This window comes from Taudactylus pleione, unplaced genomic scaffold (assembly GCF_031769625.1).
Source record: "Taudactylus pleione unplaced genomic scaffold, aTauple2 ptg000061l, whole genome shotgun sequence".
Classification (NCBI taxonomy): Eukaryota; Metazoa; Chordata; class Amphibia; order Anura; family Myobatrachidae; genus Taudactylus; species Taudactylus pleione.
In genome coordinates, this window is record NW_028284463.1 from 3429891 (window position 1) to 3445603 (window position 15713).

Sequence of the window (15713 nt, forward strand, 5' to 3'; positions counted from 1 at the left end):
AATGGTAACTATTACTCCATCTTCAGGGGAAGTAGCAATCACTGACATGGTATATAAGAGGACTCTTTGCCATTTAACCTTACACCTTGATAAAGGAACATATCCAAAATTCATTGGTGTTGGGGCTAAGGTCCTGACCTTTGTTGCCTATATCTGGTATACATTTCAGTTTCCAGTGTATCTTTCTTTGTTTCCTTGTTTGGAAAAAGTGCTAATACTGGATCAATCCAGCGACATTTGAGTAATTGATTTTGGTCAAAGCCTTTATAGGTTTCCTGTATGCTGTTTAATGTTTTTAACAACATTGTAAGTTGGTGTTGCCAATTTGTAAGCAATCTAATACATTTTACGATAACACACTATTGGAGCACATGTCTATTTCCTCTTTTTTAGGTAATTCTACCATCTACTTCTATATTTCAGTTAATGACCTGGAGAGGAGAAAACTTTGCAAAAAGATTTGGAGTTCGCAGGAGGTTTACATCTGTTTATATGGTACTGAACTGGGGGACTGTATACTTTACTTGATTTAAGATTTATATGCATTGCTGCACTCACAATTATTTTCTAAAAGTTAATTACAGTGTTGTTTGGCCCTTTTTAACTTTTTTGTATACAGTAAGAAAGTGCACCACACATAATTAACAGATATGATAAGAACGTGCCCAAATATATAATAACAATTTGCACCATACATACAGAAATAAGAAAGTGCCTCATAGTTAATAAGAATATGCACCATAAATACAGTAATAGGTAACTGCCCCATAGATAATATGAATGTGTACCATACATATTTTCAAAACACTCATTCAAACTGCCCTAACTTTGTAACACTCTTTTTTAAATCGAATCATACTTCTTTTCTATGCTTTTCAATGTTTCAAAAGTGATTCATACAGACGTAAAAAGATCCACCACTGCATTGGCATACCTAGTATTAATTAATTAAGGTGCAAATTGCCTACTGTTTAGTAATTATTATAGCACTATTAGAGATGTGTGCAAACCCCAGTGTTGTGATTTTGGTTAGAGATGAGCTGGGGTTTGGTTCCCTGAGAACTAAACCCACCCGAATTTTGGGGATCCGAGGCAGATATGACTTGGCTCGGGTTTTGCGGCCTGACTCAGATCTGAAAATGAGGCAAAACATCATCATCCCGCAGTCGAATTCTTGATGGTTTTGGATTCTATAAAGGTCCCATGATTCACTGCCATTTTTCATTCCGGCTGTGGAGAGTGAAGAGTGAGGGAGCTGGGAGCTGTGCTGTGCTGTTGTGTTGTGTTAGGGGCTGGCTACTGTTGTCCATAAGGGCTGGCTGTTGTCTTCTATAGAGGGGCTGGCTGCAGGGTCAGAACTATGGGAGACAATGGAGGCACCTGCTGCCGGGCTCCAGCTCTGAAGCGGCACCTCCTCTGTTGTCCACAACATATTCACCCCACTTAGGGCTGTAACTATGTACCCGGAGTGTACCAACATGGCCGCCCAATACATGGCACCCCTTCCTGGCACCTGAGAAGCCACCATACACTAGTGGAGAGTTCCATCTCAGACCATCAGCTGCTGCCTTCATCTACCTATAGCATGTCTGCATGCAAATTGCTACATTACAGTGTCTGTGGCTGTGACAGGGGGGACACCAAATTATAACTTGCCTCCAGGCGTCTGGGATGAACTTATGCCACTGTCTGGTGGGCTGTTGCTGTGTCCACAGGGGCTGGCTGTCTTTGTCTTGTCGATAGGGGCTGGCTGGCTGTTGTTCTGTCCATAAGGGCTGGCTGTTGTACTTGTCATGTCCATAGGGGCTGGCTGTAGTGCTGTGTTGTCCAGGGGGTGCTCTGTCCTTCAGGGGTGCTCTTCACCCACCCCCAGTGTGAAAAAAATAAAAACATTAGTGTTAGCCACACTTGTCATCAGTGCAGGGGTTCTGTGCTTCTGTCTGTTAAGGGGCTGCTGCCTCTTTTCAGGGGTTCACCCCAGTGTTAAAAAAAATTAAAAAAAATTTTGTGTGGTGTGTTAGCTGATGTCTTTCAAGGGGCTGCTTGCCAGAAATAAAAAAAAAATATTTTTGTGTGCATGTCACGGTGTCAGCCTCACATTATTGTCAGTTGCATTGGCATAGCCATGCAGGGGTGCTATTCTCCTGTCTATCGAGGGGCTGCTACCCAAAATTATAAATAAACATTTTTTGTGTGCATGTCAGCCACACCTAGCTGTCACCATAATCAGTGTAGCAGCGCAGGGGTGCTGTGTTGCTGTCTGTCGAGGGGTTGCTGCCCAAAAATTAAACAATGTTTTTTTGTGTGTGTCAGCCACACCTTGCTGCCACTGTCATTGGCGTAGCTGTGCAGGGGTGCTGTGCTCTTGTCTGTCAAGGGGCTGCTGCCCAAAATAAGAAACTTTTTTTTGTGTGCATGTCAGCCACACCTGGCTGTCACTGTCATTGGCGTAGCTTTGCAGGGGTGCTGTGCTGCTGTCTGTTGAGAGGCTGCTGCCCAAAACATAAACAATAGTTTTTGAGCGTGTTAGCCACACCTGTCATTGGAGTAGGTGCGCATGGGGTACTGTGCTGCTGTTTGTCAAGGGGCTACATGAATATTGCAATGAAAACTTTTTTTTAAGTTATTGGGTTACAAAAGTTGTTTTCTTATCTTACACATAACATAAATGTTATCCTAACAGCTTATAGAGTTATATGCTCTAAAAAACTAGGTAAGTGCCCCATAGATAATATGAATGTGTGCCATACATATTTTCGAAAACACTCATTCAAATTGCCCTAACTTTGTAACACTCATTTTTAAATCGTATCATACTTCTTTTCTATGCTTTTCAATGTTTCAAAGTGATTCATATAGTCTTAAAAAGATCCACCACTGCATTGACTTACCCAGTATTAATTCATTAAGGTGCAAATTGCCTACTGTTTAGTAAATATTATAGCACTATTAGAGATGTGTGCAAATCCCTGTGTTGTGATATTGGTTAAAGATGAGCTGGGGTTTGGTTCCCGGAGAAACAAACCCACCCGAATTATGGGGATCCAAGGCAGATATGAGTTGGCTCGGGTTTTCCTGACTCAGATCTGAAAATGAAACAAAACGGCATCATCCCGCTTTTGGATTCTCCTGGTTTTGGATTCTATAAAGGTCTTGCAATACACTACCATTTTTCATTCTGGCTGTGGAGAGTGAAGAGTGAGGGAGCTGGGAGCTGTGCTGTGCTGTTGTGTTTTGTTAGGGGCTGACTACTGTTGTCCATAAGGGCTGGCTGTTGTCTTCTATAGAGGGGCTGGCTGCATTGTCCACAACATATTCACCCCACTTAGGGCTGTAACTTTGTACCTGGAGTGTACCATCACAGCCGCCCAATACATGGCACCCCTTCCTGGCACCTGAGAAGCCACCATACACTAATGAAGAGCTCCATCTCAGACCATCAGCTGCTGCCTTCATCTACCTATAGCCTGTCTGCATGCAAATTGCTACATTACAGTGTCAGTGGCTGTGACAGGGGGGACACCAAATTATAACTTGCCTCTGGGCATCTGGGATGTGCTTATGCCACTGGCTTGCTGGCCAAAAACTAAAATATATTTTTTTGTGTACATGTCACGGTGTCAGCCACACCTTGTTGTCACTGTCATTGGCATAGCTGTGCAGGGGTGCTGTGCTGTTGCCTGTTGAGGGGCTGCTGCCCAAAAAATAAACAATAGTTTTTGTGCGTGTTAGCCACACCTGTCATTGGCGTAGGTGCGTAGGGGCGCCGTGCTGCTGTCTTTTAAGGGGCTGCATGAATATTGCAATGAAAACTTTTTTTAAGTTATTGGGATACAAAAAGTTTTTTTTTATCTTACACATAACAGAAATGTTATCATAACAGCTTATAGAGTTATATGCTCTAAAAAACTAAAGCCTATATTTATTTACAAACCTATATAGTGTGGACATCCTAAATTCTAAAACTGTTCTATTCAAAAACTTAAACAAAAGCAAAGATTATAAGTCTAGTGTGTTATAGTGTGTTATTATGATGTTAGAATGTAGAAGGCCAAAGATTTGGTGGAGTACACAATGCTGATTGATCAACCATGGTGACTGGATTAGTGTCATAAGGACGAGGAGGCTGCCAACTGAGTGTCATGTTATGTGTTGGCCATATGTGGTATGTTTCTGTTAAGGGATCAGGCTGGTTATCATCAGTGGACACATTATTTATTATAGTTGTTGTTATTTTGGGTTGCCATCTCCTGAAGGGTGTTTACCAACAGACAGAGACTACCTATCAGCTCAGGCATAGACACTTCCTGAGGAACAGAGCTCTGTTCTCTGTAGGGATGCCAAATAGGTGGGTGCCCCTGTTCCAACATCTGAAGCTCTTTTCTCACCACATCATCAATTATAGATGAAAAAAAATGTCATCTGGGACATCTAGCTCCGTTTTCTGTACCCTGCTCATCCTTTTTGGACAGGAAGTCCAGGATGGATGGTTTGGAAAAAGAAGGCCTTGCAACAGATGGGAATGTTCATTATCAAGACTTGGTCCCCCCAGTGGGTGTAGTCTGGGAGGTATTGGTTGACATGCAGGCAGCAGAATAACAATGGCCTCCATGTTGTCTGTGCTCATTATTCCATATTTCAGTTTGCGATTCAGGTAGGAATAAATTTGGCTACAGAACACAGAATCACTGGATGTCTTAGTGTATTCAGGCCAGATACGATCCATGAATTCTCAGACAAATTCCAGACAGATTAATCCTTTGCTTAAGATAATCTTTAGTAATTACTGGCAAAGGTGGGTGTTATAGCCATACACTTTGAAGGCTGTAACTTTTAACTGTTTATAGAAAAAATGTGAATTAAACCTTTCCACACTGCAGAACATGATGGAGAAATCCCATGAAGTTCAGCACCTAGAGCATATTTTTCCTGTTCTCTGAGTACTCTCCTGACTGTGAAGCAAGATTCTCCACACTGTAGTCTTCCATGGTCATTTTAATGGTCATTTCAATGTTGTCCACTGGCTGAGATTCATCTCATTTGAGGGTTAGGTTTTCCCATGCAAATGAGACAATTCACATCCAGAAGGTGACTCTTATGTTAAGCCATGGTGTCAGTCTCTCTTTTGGTAGAAATTTGCACAATGTGGGTCTTTGGGGCACCATGATGAAGACAGATCCTCCAGGGTAAACACCTGATCTGGTGTTTTATCTATCTCTATTAAACCTTTGTGTGTGAGTTTATTCATCTGCTGCTTGTGATGGAGCTCTTTTTTTGCTTTCTAACTGATATCCAGACACAACTTAAAACTTAAACCTTAAACTGAAATGTTGCATTTAATGATCAGTTCTGCTTGTTCCCATATCTAAGAAGAGGACAGTGGGAACAATAGCACTTTGAAGGCCACTAACTAACTCTGTTTTTTTTTCAATGTCCCTGTACAGGTTGGGAAATTCCTTTACAGAACAGAAGGTTTGCAAAGGATTATTTAAGGCAATTGTTTATCTATTTTTGGAAAGCACACTTCCTATTCCTGCTCCACTTCTGGGATGAAAAAATTCCACTCCCAGCAAACAGGAATGGCACTCAAGAAAGAATTCCCAAGAAAGAGACAATGTTAGATTTAAACCTTAAGTCTGAAATGTTGCATTTAATGCTCTGTTCCACTTGTTCACATATCTGATATGGTTAAGTGGACAGTGGGAACAACAGTAGTTTGAAGGCCACTAACTAAATCTGTTTTGTTTAATGTCCCTGTACAGGTTGGAAAATGCCATTACAGAAGATTTGCAAAGGTTTATTTAAGTCAATTGTTTATTGGAAGCACTCTTCATGGTCCCCTTCTGGGATGAAAATCCACTCCTAGCCACAGAAGCAGGCGCAGGATTCTCAAGAAAGACATAAATGTAAGGCCTTAAATAAGGGATAGCCAACCTCAGTCATCGAGAGCTCACTTTTTCCGGATGACCTAGCTAGTGCACAGGTGTATTCATTACTAACCAAAACATTTAGAAAGATCCACAAGTTGAGTTAATTATTATAGTTGTGATTCTGTGAGGAGACCTGAAAAACATGCACTGTTCGTAGCTTTCAAGGACCAGGGTTGGCTACCCCTGCCTTAAATTATAGATCTTACGCTTATCCACATATCTGTGCTGGTTAAGTGGCACTGTGAGGCCACTAACTAACTATGTTTTTTTATGTACCTGTACAGGTTGGGAAATGCCTTTATAGAAGTTTTGCAAAGGATTATTTAAGTCAATAGTATTTTTTGGGAAATCACGCTTCCTAGTCCCCTTCTGGGATGACAAAATCAACTCCCAACAGCAGCAGCCATACTCAAGGATTCTTCTGTGGCAAGGAATGATGTGAATGTATCACATTTTTTTTGGAAATGCCTCCTCCCCTCCCCTTCTGCCTCATAAATTTTCTTTTGAATTAAAAAATGAAATAACCTTTAAAACCAATCAACCCTTCCTGTACCTGCTCTGCCTTCAACTACATACATACTCCAACTCCCTCAGGCCTCTCTTGAATAATAAAAGTGTTTCCTGATGTACCATGTTTGAAGTTGAACTGCCATGTGTTTGTGCAACCCACTGCTGCAGCTTAGCTTAGATGAAAAAATCAATATTGTGAGCTGTGAGTTGGTCAAAATTGACTAGAAACAAGTGGAAATAAATGTTATTGAGGTTAATAATACTGTAGGAACAAAAAAATGCCCTTTATGTGATTTTAGCTGTTTTTATGATTTTTTTTATAAAAAAATCCAGATCCAAAACCAAAACTGGAAAACAAACACGGAGTTGAGGTTCTGGCAAAATGAATCCAAATCCAAAACCAGGGGAGATACAGATCCAAAACCAAAAAACGAGGGTCAGTGCCCATCTCTAGTTTTGGTACTACAGTATATTGTGTTTTGGTTTTGGCAAAACCACCCTTAAGTGTTTTGGTTCGAATTTGGTTTTTATTTTGGATTTCTTTAATAACTTATTAATACAACTAAAATTATTTAAATTGGACATGTTTTTGTTCCTTTAGTATTATTTACATCAATACCATTCATTTTCAGTAATTTCCTGGCAACATTGACCACCTCACAGCACCTGCAATCATAAGGTCGGGACTTAACAGCAATCTAAAACTTGCAAGTTCTGAATAGTGAGAAGACCTGAGTCAAGACTCGGTTCTAATTGGAAACCCAAAGTGATTGCAAACTGGAATTTGATTCATCCCAGAGCCCCTAAGTTTGGGTTTGTTCATATTTCAGTAAACCGAACCCATGCATCTCTAATTATAATGACATAAAATAGGAACAGATGAATATTTCCAAAAGTTAAAATATATCAACATGTTAGTAACATTGTTATTCTGTAAAAATCATGGCAGAGACAGATAAACTATAAGTCAGTACAGGTGGCCATCTAAGGCAAGCCTGCAACCCCCCACCCACAGAAGTATAAATCCACTTTTTAAAATAAACTATACTATAACTATGATATAGAGCCCAAATTCCAGTCAGAGTTGTTTGGTGCAGCAGTAAACAAAGATCTCACCATTGGGCTTAAATCTGAAGTATTAATGGCAGGTAAAGGTGTATGTCTTTAGTACATGACCAAATGAGGTATATACTGTAGGTATAAGTAATAATTAATAGCATAGTATGTTTTTCTTATACTGTTTTACATTTCTTATTGGATAACTAGAATAAGTATGAGGCTATATTACCAAAACATATTGAATACATAATATTATTGTTATTGTTAACATGAACACAATTATATACATTGTACAAGTGGTATCATAGGTACTAATTAGAGATTTTCAAAACTGTTCCTCAAATTGTGTACCTAATTCTTCTTTTGGTCATGGGATATACTGGGATTATTTGATCTTCAACAATTTTAGTCTTACTGTACATCAAAAGCACCATCTGGCACAATGCATTGACCTCCACCCCCAGCCCTAAACAGAAACTATAAATTCAGATCATTTTAAATACAGGGTAGAATTCCATACCATGATATTGCAACATCAATATTGTATTGCTGGACTTCAAGCATCTGGGGTCATATATATATGACCCCGCATGCCACACCGTCAATCTCCCTGGTTTGACAGTAATGTTAATTAACTCAAGAAAAGGGATCATAGACTGGAAAAAGATTAACCTGTTAGAGGATAAGTTGAAACTAATCAAATATATTGGAGATTAATCAACAGTCACCCATCAGAGAACAGAGTTCCTTTCAAATAAGACCATGGCAGCAAACAATAGGGCAGTTCATCTTTTCTGTACAGTGGAGATGCTTTGCACACCAGCATGCATGTAGCTTGATGAAACCCTCTCCCATTCAAGTTGCAATGAGTTTGCAAAATTCTTTGCAGATAAAGTATCCTCTATCCAGGCTGGAATCCCCACAGTGCCGTCAAAGAAGTGCCAAACTACCAAGCCTGCCAAGGTAAGCCACCTGTCTTCATGGAACAGCTGTGACATAATGGATGTAAAAGACATAGCTAAAATTATCAGAATGCTGTGACCCACCACCTGTGATCTGGACCATGTTTTAACCAAGCTTCTCATAAAGTGTATGGACATGATTGGCCCTGTAATTGCAAAAATAGTTCAATGCTCTTTATTTCCAGAACCACTAAAGGAAGCAATTGCAAGACCACTTCTTAAAAAACCTAATTTAGACCCTGACTGCATGAGCAACTACAAACCAGTATCAAACCTTGCTTTTTTAGGAAAGGTCATTGAGAAAGTGGTGGAAACACAACTAGAAGCCCGCCTGTCTACCCATGATATTTATGAGCCATTCCAGCCAGGATTCAGGAGAAGACATACTGTACAACTGAAACAGCCCTGGTATGTGTGCTACATGATCTTCTGGTGGCAAGAGACAGAGATGATTGTTCAATCTTAATCCTTCTGGATGTCTCTGGAGCATTTGATCCAGTGGACCATGGGATTCACATTGAGCACCTGAAAAATTTATTTGGACTGGATGGCACAGTCCTTAGCTGGTTCAAATCACTTCTGACCAGCAGGGCTCAGAAAGTTTCTTCTGTAGTAAACTCTTCATCACCAGTGCCACTTCCATGCTGTGTCCCACAGGGTTCTATACTATCTCCCATGCTTTTTGCCATTTTCATGCTACCATTGGGTGAAATAATCAGATGTCATGGCCTGGTCTACCACTGCTATGCAGATGATACACAACTGTACCTGTCATTTGCTCCAGGTACTACAAATACCATAACAACCCTAATGACTGCCTAGCTGAGCTCCAGGAGTGGATGAGTGCCAGTTGGCTGCGACTGAACCCAGATAAAACAGAGGTTCTTATGATTGGTCAGAGGACAAGGCTACAATATAGCCAACCAACAGGACTTACTCTTGGTGGCTTAGATTTAAAAAACACTGAATATGTGTAGAATTTTGGTGTTGTCCTGGATAGTGGCTTGACATTTAAATATCAAGTATCAGCCAGAAACAAATCTTCATTCTTTAATCTGAGGAACATAGCCAAAATCAAGCACTTAATTCCATCAGAAGATCTGCATAAAGTCCTACATGCATTTATATCTTCACGTCTAGACTAATGTAATGCCCTCTAACTTAGTCTCCCAGCAAAAGAATTGTACCGCTTGCAGATGGTACAAAATGCAATTGCCAGGCTATTAACCAACCAGCTCTGTTAGAGCCACATAACACCCATTCTCTATTCCCTTCTCTGGCTGCCTGTCAGATAGTGAATTGTTTTCAAGATTGGCTTTCAAAGCACTACATGATGAGGGTTCAAGTTACCTGAAGCAGCTTCTGATTCCTTACTGTCCCACTCAATTACTTCAGTCCATTAATGAAGGACTGTTAACAGTTCCTAGAATTCATCTGGGGGTCGAGCTTTGAGCTTTGTGGCTCTGACTCACTTCCCAGCACAGTTCGAGAGGCCTCCACTCTAGAATCCTTTGAAATAGTCTCAAAACTCACCTACCGTATTCACCCAAGCATTTCACTAATGTCCCTTGTTAATCTTGTTTTGTATTTTGTGCTGTAAAGGCAAATGTAAAGCACTTTGAGTCCTTTAGGAGAAAAGCGCTATACAAATGTCTATTATAATAATTATTATATATACACCGCTAATTTATACAGTGCTATACTCTCTGTACATGTTGTTCATTTCAGTCCCTGCCCCACTGGAGCTTATAATCTAAAATCCTTAGCATACAAACACAAACACATTGGTGTTAATGTTTTGTTAGAATCAAATTAACCTAGCAGTATATGTGTGGAGTGTGGGGAGGAACCAGACCACCTGGAGGAAACCCATGAAAGCAGGCGAAGAATATACTGTACAAAATGAACACGAATAGACCATTAATAGGAACGTAACTCATGACATCTATGCTGTGAGGCAGTAATGCTAACCACTATGCCATCTGTGAAGTACTAATATTATATTGTTTTAAATATTTTAGAACTTTGAGATAAATGAGTGTACATATTTAAAATAAACTTATGTTCAGCATATTTTTCTTTTAATTTTGTATCTTATTCACATAACAGACACAGTGCAACACCACTCACTGGGGTAAATTTACTAAAGTGAAAGTTTTTAGAAGAGTTTTAGAAGAAATGTTTCCTATACCAACTAATCAGATTCTAGCAATTATCTTGTAGAAGGTGCTGGTTTAATGTTAAGTAGAATTTGATCAGTTGCTATGGGCAAAATCTCTCCTAAACTCACTTCTAAAACCTCTCACTTTAGTACATTTTCCCCACAGTGTACTAAAGATGCTGGGCTTCATCTTTAACCACACAGGGATTAGCTCTAAACAAATACAAAGTCACAGATAAAGCACAACTGAACTGCTGCATCGTAGTATTTTGTATACAGACTCAGACACAGTAAAATGCAGATGTACAAATTTCACACCTGAATTGATCAGTACAACCTAGTAAAGTAGTTTTGTCACTCCCAGTTGTTTTATTTATGTGACTAAAATGCACATTTTGAGCAAAAAATATGCTCAGTGTGGCTGATTTGCCGGGGCTTGGTGTGCAAAGAAGGACTAATTTTCACAACTAGTGCCACAGTATATGAGGACACATCTGTATTATTTTATTGTGCAGGCACCACTGTATTTTTTATAGTGTAATGATAACATCACATTTAATGTTTGTATGTGCATCATGTGAGTTTGTAAAGTACAACAGGAATTCCGTTACAGCAACTTTAGTCAGACAATGGTGTTACAATATATAGTTAACCTTTAATATACAGTAGTATTAGAGAAGCTGATTAAAACATTTAAGACTTCATAAATAATAATATTTTATTCTTATTAGTATTTAATTTATATCAAAGCAAAACTTTTCCTTTTATTAAAGGAAACACCAAAAAATTACTTTGAAGAGTAATTAAAATGCAAAATAAAATAATAAAATGAAATATCATTAAACCTGTATTTGAATAGAAAAGTTATATTGTTTTGGTTTATCACCAGTTTTGTGTTCTAATATTTCTTCTCTAACAATTTTGACATAAATATAAAACATAAACCTGTTAATGGACACCTATAGTTTGTAACAAAATAAAACATAAATTATTAAAAATAAATAGTATTTTTAAACTACAATGATTTGTATTTTAATAAACCATTAAATATTTATTTCAGTTATGCAATTGTAACACTGGTTATAGTAAGTTCTGTTGTGTACAATTTTGCAGATGATTACTTCATACTTCACATTACCAAGTAAGTCTAAAATGATGCACCAGAAATGGTGGTGATTTGCAACAGCTGTGTAAACAAGATAATCATAATGGTAGGTAGGTTAAGTCATTAATTTAGATGGCTATTGAGAAAATTACTAAAGGAAAAATGGTATATAAAATTGTGTAATAGACAGTTAACAGAATTGCTAAAATATTTATTGAAAACTAATATATTTTTTAATGATATAATTGCATTTGGACACTTGTTTTCAAAACTGCTCTTATAGTGATTACTCATGTGTTTCTACATAAGATTTATACTGAATGCTTGTGGGACAAAAAACTAATTTAAATTTCATGTTCCATGGGTTTCCTTACATAATGGATTATTCTACGGTTCTAACTATTAAAGTACTGTAAATTTAGGTAACACTGTCTAAATACATTATACAGACATACTGTAGATAAATACATAGATCAATACTCTATTGACCATTTATGTGGGGGTATTTTATGCTAAAGTACAATAATCCATCCTTATTATAACCATGATTGTAGTATACAAAGATACAACGTGACTTACCAATAACATAACATAGTTCTGTTCCAGTAATTGTGAGATATGAAATTGACTTGAGAATTTATACTCTGCAGATCTCATGATGGTGCCGCAATATTTCCCATAGGTTAAAAAAAGTTATACTTTGATGTTACATCACCAGTCAATAATGCTCCCGGGGTTTAGCTTTGAAATCTGAAAAAGAGTAAGCAATATAATAAATAAATTAATAAAGCTTAATAATTTGGGCACAACACAGTACGTTGAATGTTTATAAAACAATATTTGTGTATATATTTAATTAATTGATTAAAAAGACTGGCAAATCTGCTGCATCATCACATTTAATTTTATTTATTTATACAGTAAATTTTTGTAAAGTCTGTCATGGTTCATGTAAAAAAGTGACATTTTTGTACTTTGAATGTTTTTAGGGTTATTAAGGTTGCAATTTTAATGCATGTTTTCCAACTTTTAGAAACTTATTGGCTGATTAGTAGTTACTCACAAAACCATTTTGTCATTTGGTCTTGCAATTTTTCAAACTATGCATGTGCCTGAAATAAGGGTAGCACAATGAGTAGGGTTTGTGTAAATGTGTCCTGATAGTAGCTACTTTCACATGTGAATGAATATGGGTGGTGTGCCTGCATAGATGAAGCCAACCTTGAATAGAGGTGAAGATCCACATTTATTTCTGAGCATGCAATGTAGTCACATCTGTGACTAACATTCATGTTACTCTGAATCATATCCTCAAACAGGATTAAAAATTAAATAAGGTCTTAAAGCATTAATTTCTTCTGAGTCACAGCATCAGCAAAGTATAAAAGGCAATAAATTTTCATGATTTCAGCATATAAATTAGAATATACACACATACAGTAGGAGCAACTTACTATCTAGTTATACCTTCTTAGATTTATGTGTGTCATTGAATTGTACAAAACTATTGTGGTAAGACATTATTGGGCAAGTTGCTATATCTAAAATATGCCTCCCATTCTTAATAATTATACTTGAATTTTATATTTTCCTTGCTCTGAATACTGTATGTTTTAGTTGGTTGGACTATCTGCCTCCTATCTCAGGTGATTCCTAAGGATTTGCTCTACCTCAGATTCCAGACACACACAGTCTCAACTTGTGACATTGCTCACATGGCAACTATAAATTTAACCAGATACATTTGAATTTGAACTGTACAAGGACCACTGGGATCCTCAGAAAGCAAAGCAGCACAATAAAGTCTGAAAGATATCTATTTGCAGCAGAAGTAGGACTGCCACTCAGATACCAGTGTTTTAACCTCACATATACATATTTAGCTAAGAAGGGGCAGCAGAACTTTTGGACATGGAAGAAGTTTGTGGAAAATATAAAAATAAATATATTTACCAGTCCCGGAATAATAGATAGGATGATGAGCCTTTTTCATCCACTCAGTGCATGGACAGGAAGGAAAAATAGCACTTGGCACTGTGGGAGGTATAAGCTAGGTTCAGACTGATAAGTGAATCAGTCTAGACTGGTTATAGGAATACTAGGATGTAATACCCCAGTCAACTTTTGTAATAAAAAATTATAAAAAGACAGCAAAGCTGCCTTAAATTGTGTCAGCCTGTGTATAGAAAAATAAACACCTCAATTCTTAAAGATTCTGCTCTTTCCTGCAAGACAATTACACTGCATCTGCTGAAATCCTGCAAAACAACATTTGAATCCTTCCTCCCCTCTTTCCTGTTGCAAACAGACATCCCTAGTCAATGGGATCGGTATAATCCCGAAGCTGGAAGACCGGCGGTTCTAATCCTGACAGGTAAGTATTTTAGTATTTACTAACCTAACCCCCCCATGCCAAATCCTCCCTTAGGGATGCCTAACCCTAACCTCCCCCAAGTGCCTAACCCTAACCCCCTGTAAGTGCCTAAACTTAACCCCCTTTCCCCACAGCCTAAACCTACGCCTCCCGGGGGCTTCCTAACCGTAACCCCTCTTGCCCTAGCCTAACCCTAACCCTCCCAGGGGGTACCTAACCCTAAATCTCGCTCGGGAGCCCCTAACCTAAACCTCCCCCCCACTTGTGTCTGCACCCAGTGCCCGGCTTACTTTTGGGCTCCCGCCATAGGTAAAATGACAGGCATTGAGATTTTGATGCCTGTTTTAGACCCCTGCCAGGATTATACAGTCAGGATGCCGACGGTTGGCATTTGGACCATCTGCATTCTGACTGCTACCCCTAGTCAAAACTCTGGCTGCAATTCTGCTGTCTTCCTCCTTAATAAGAGGTCAGGTGAAACCACTGTCACTAGCTTAGAGGATCTGTTGCAGCAATCCATTTTCCTTTAGAATGTAGGATTTTCTGGACAAGGCCCTTTCCACCTTATAACACATATCTGTCTGCCTTGTATGTCCCTGTTGTCAGTCTAAATCCTCCTCTATCTAATCACTCATGTGTACACATGCCAGCTGTATATACTAGCTAATGAAAATATGTAGGTGGCATTGGGTTAGATGAAGATAAAAACTGACATTATGCAGAGTAATTCTGATATTAGTACTAAGTAAGGCACAGCCACATCCAAGTCTGCATCTTTTAGCAGCCACCCATCTGTGACTCAATTTAAATGCTACCACAAAGTTCTTCCCTGGTGTACAAGCTTGTGTCCACATGTGCAAGGACTGACACACCCAATGTCATTGTCCATAGATGCAGTAATAACAGCTGGTGTGTCATAACTTGCACCAGATCTAGGGCAAATGCAGTTTCTCCATCAGAGTAAGTCAACTAATGGAAGTGGTTGAGTGTCTGTATGCCGCCACTTTCAATGACACATCCCCTACACTCACATAACATGCCCATAAAATAGAAACATTTCAGAGTGTGAGATAAATCACCTCCCTGTCATAGCCCAGGAATGTCCACTACATTTTCAATTCACTTCTCTATGGTGCATCTGAAATCGAAGCTGCAACTCTGTATGGACACAATCGGGGACACATGCATGGAAGAACAAAATTGCTCCACTGTGTATGGCATTGGCAGTGCATGTGACTTGGAATCAGGCTCTATTTCTCCTGCTTTTTGTGTAAGGAATGAAATACATTTTGTCACTGATACTTTATGAGGAGTTGTGGGCACCTCTTTGCAATGTATGTATTGATGATGGCTATCAATTAAAGCATTCCAATGAAGCGGCAGCCATGCTCACTTTTACAATCTTAATCCTTGGTGTAAAAGATTACACTGAAAATAGACGTGAGTACTCATATGCACAACTATGCATTGCTCACAATACCAATGACACACCCTTCACACACCTTCACCATACTTAACCAACTTATGAATGTCCCATTAGCACTGAGTTATACCTTTCCAGATGCAAGTGGAGGAGCAGCTGAGTTGAATGTGACTTTGCATAACATGCAGT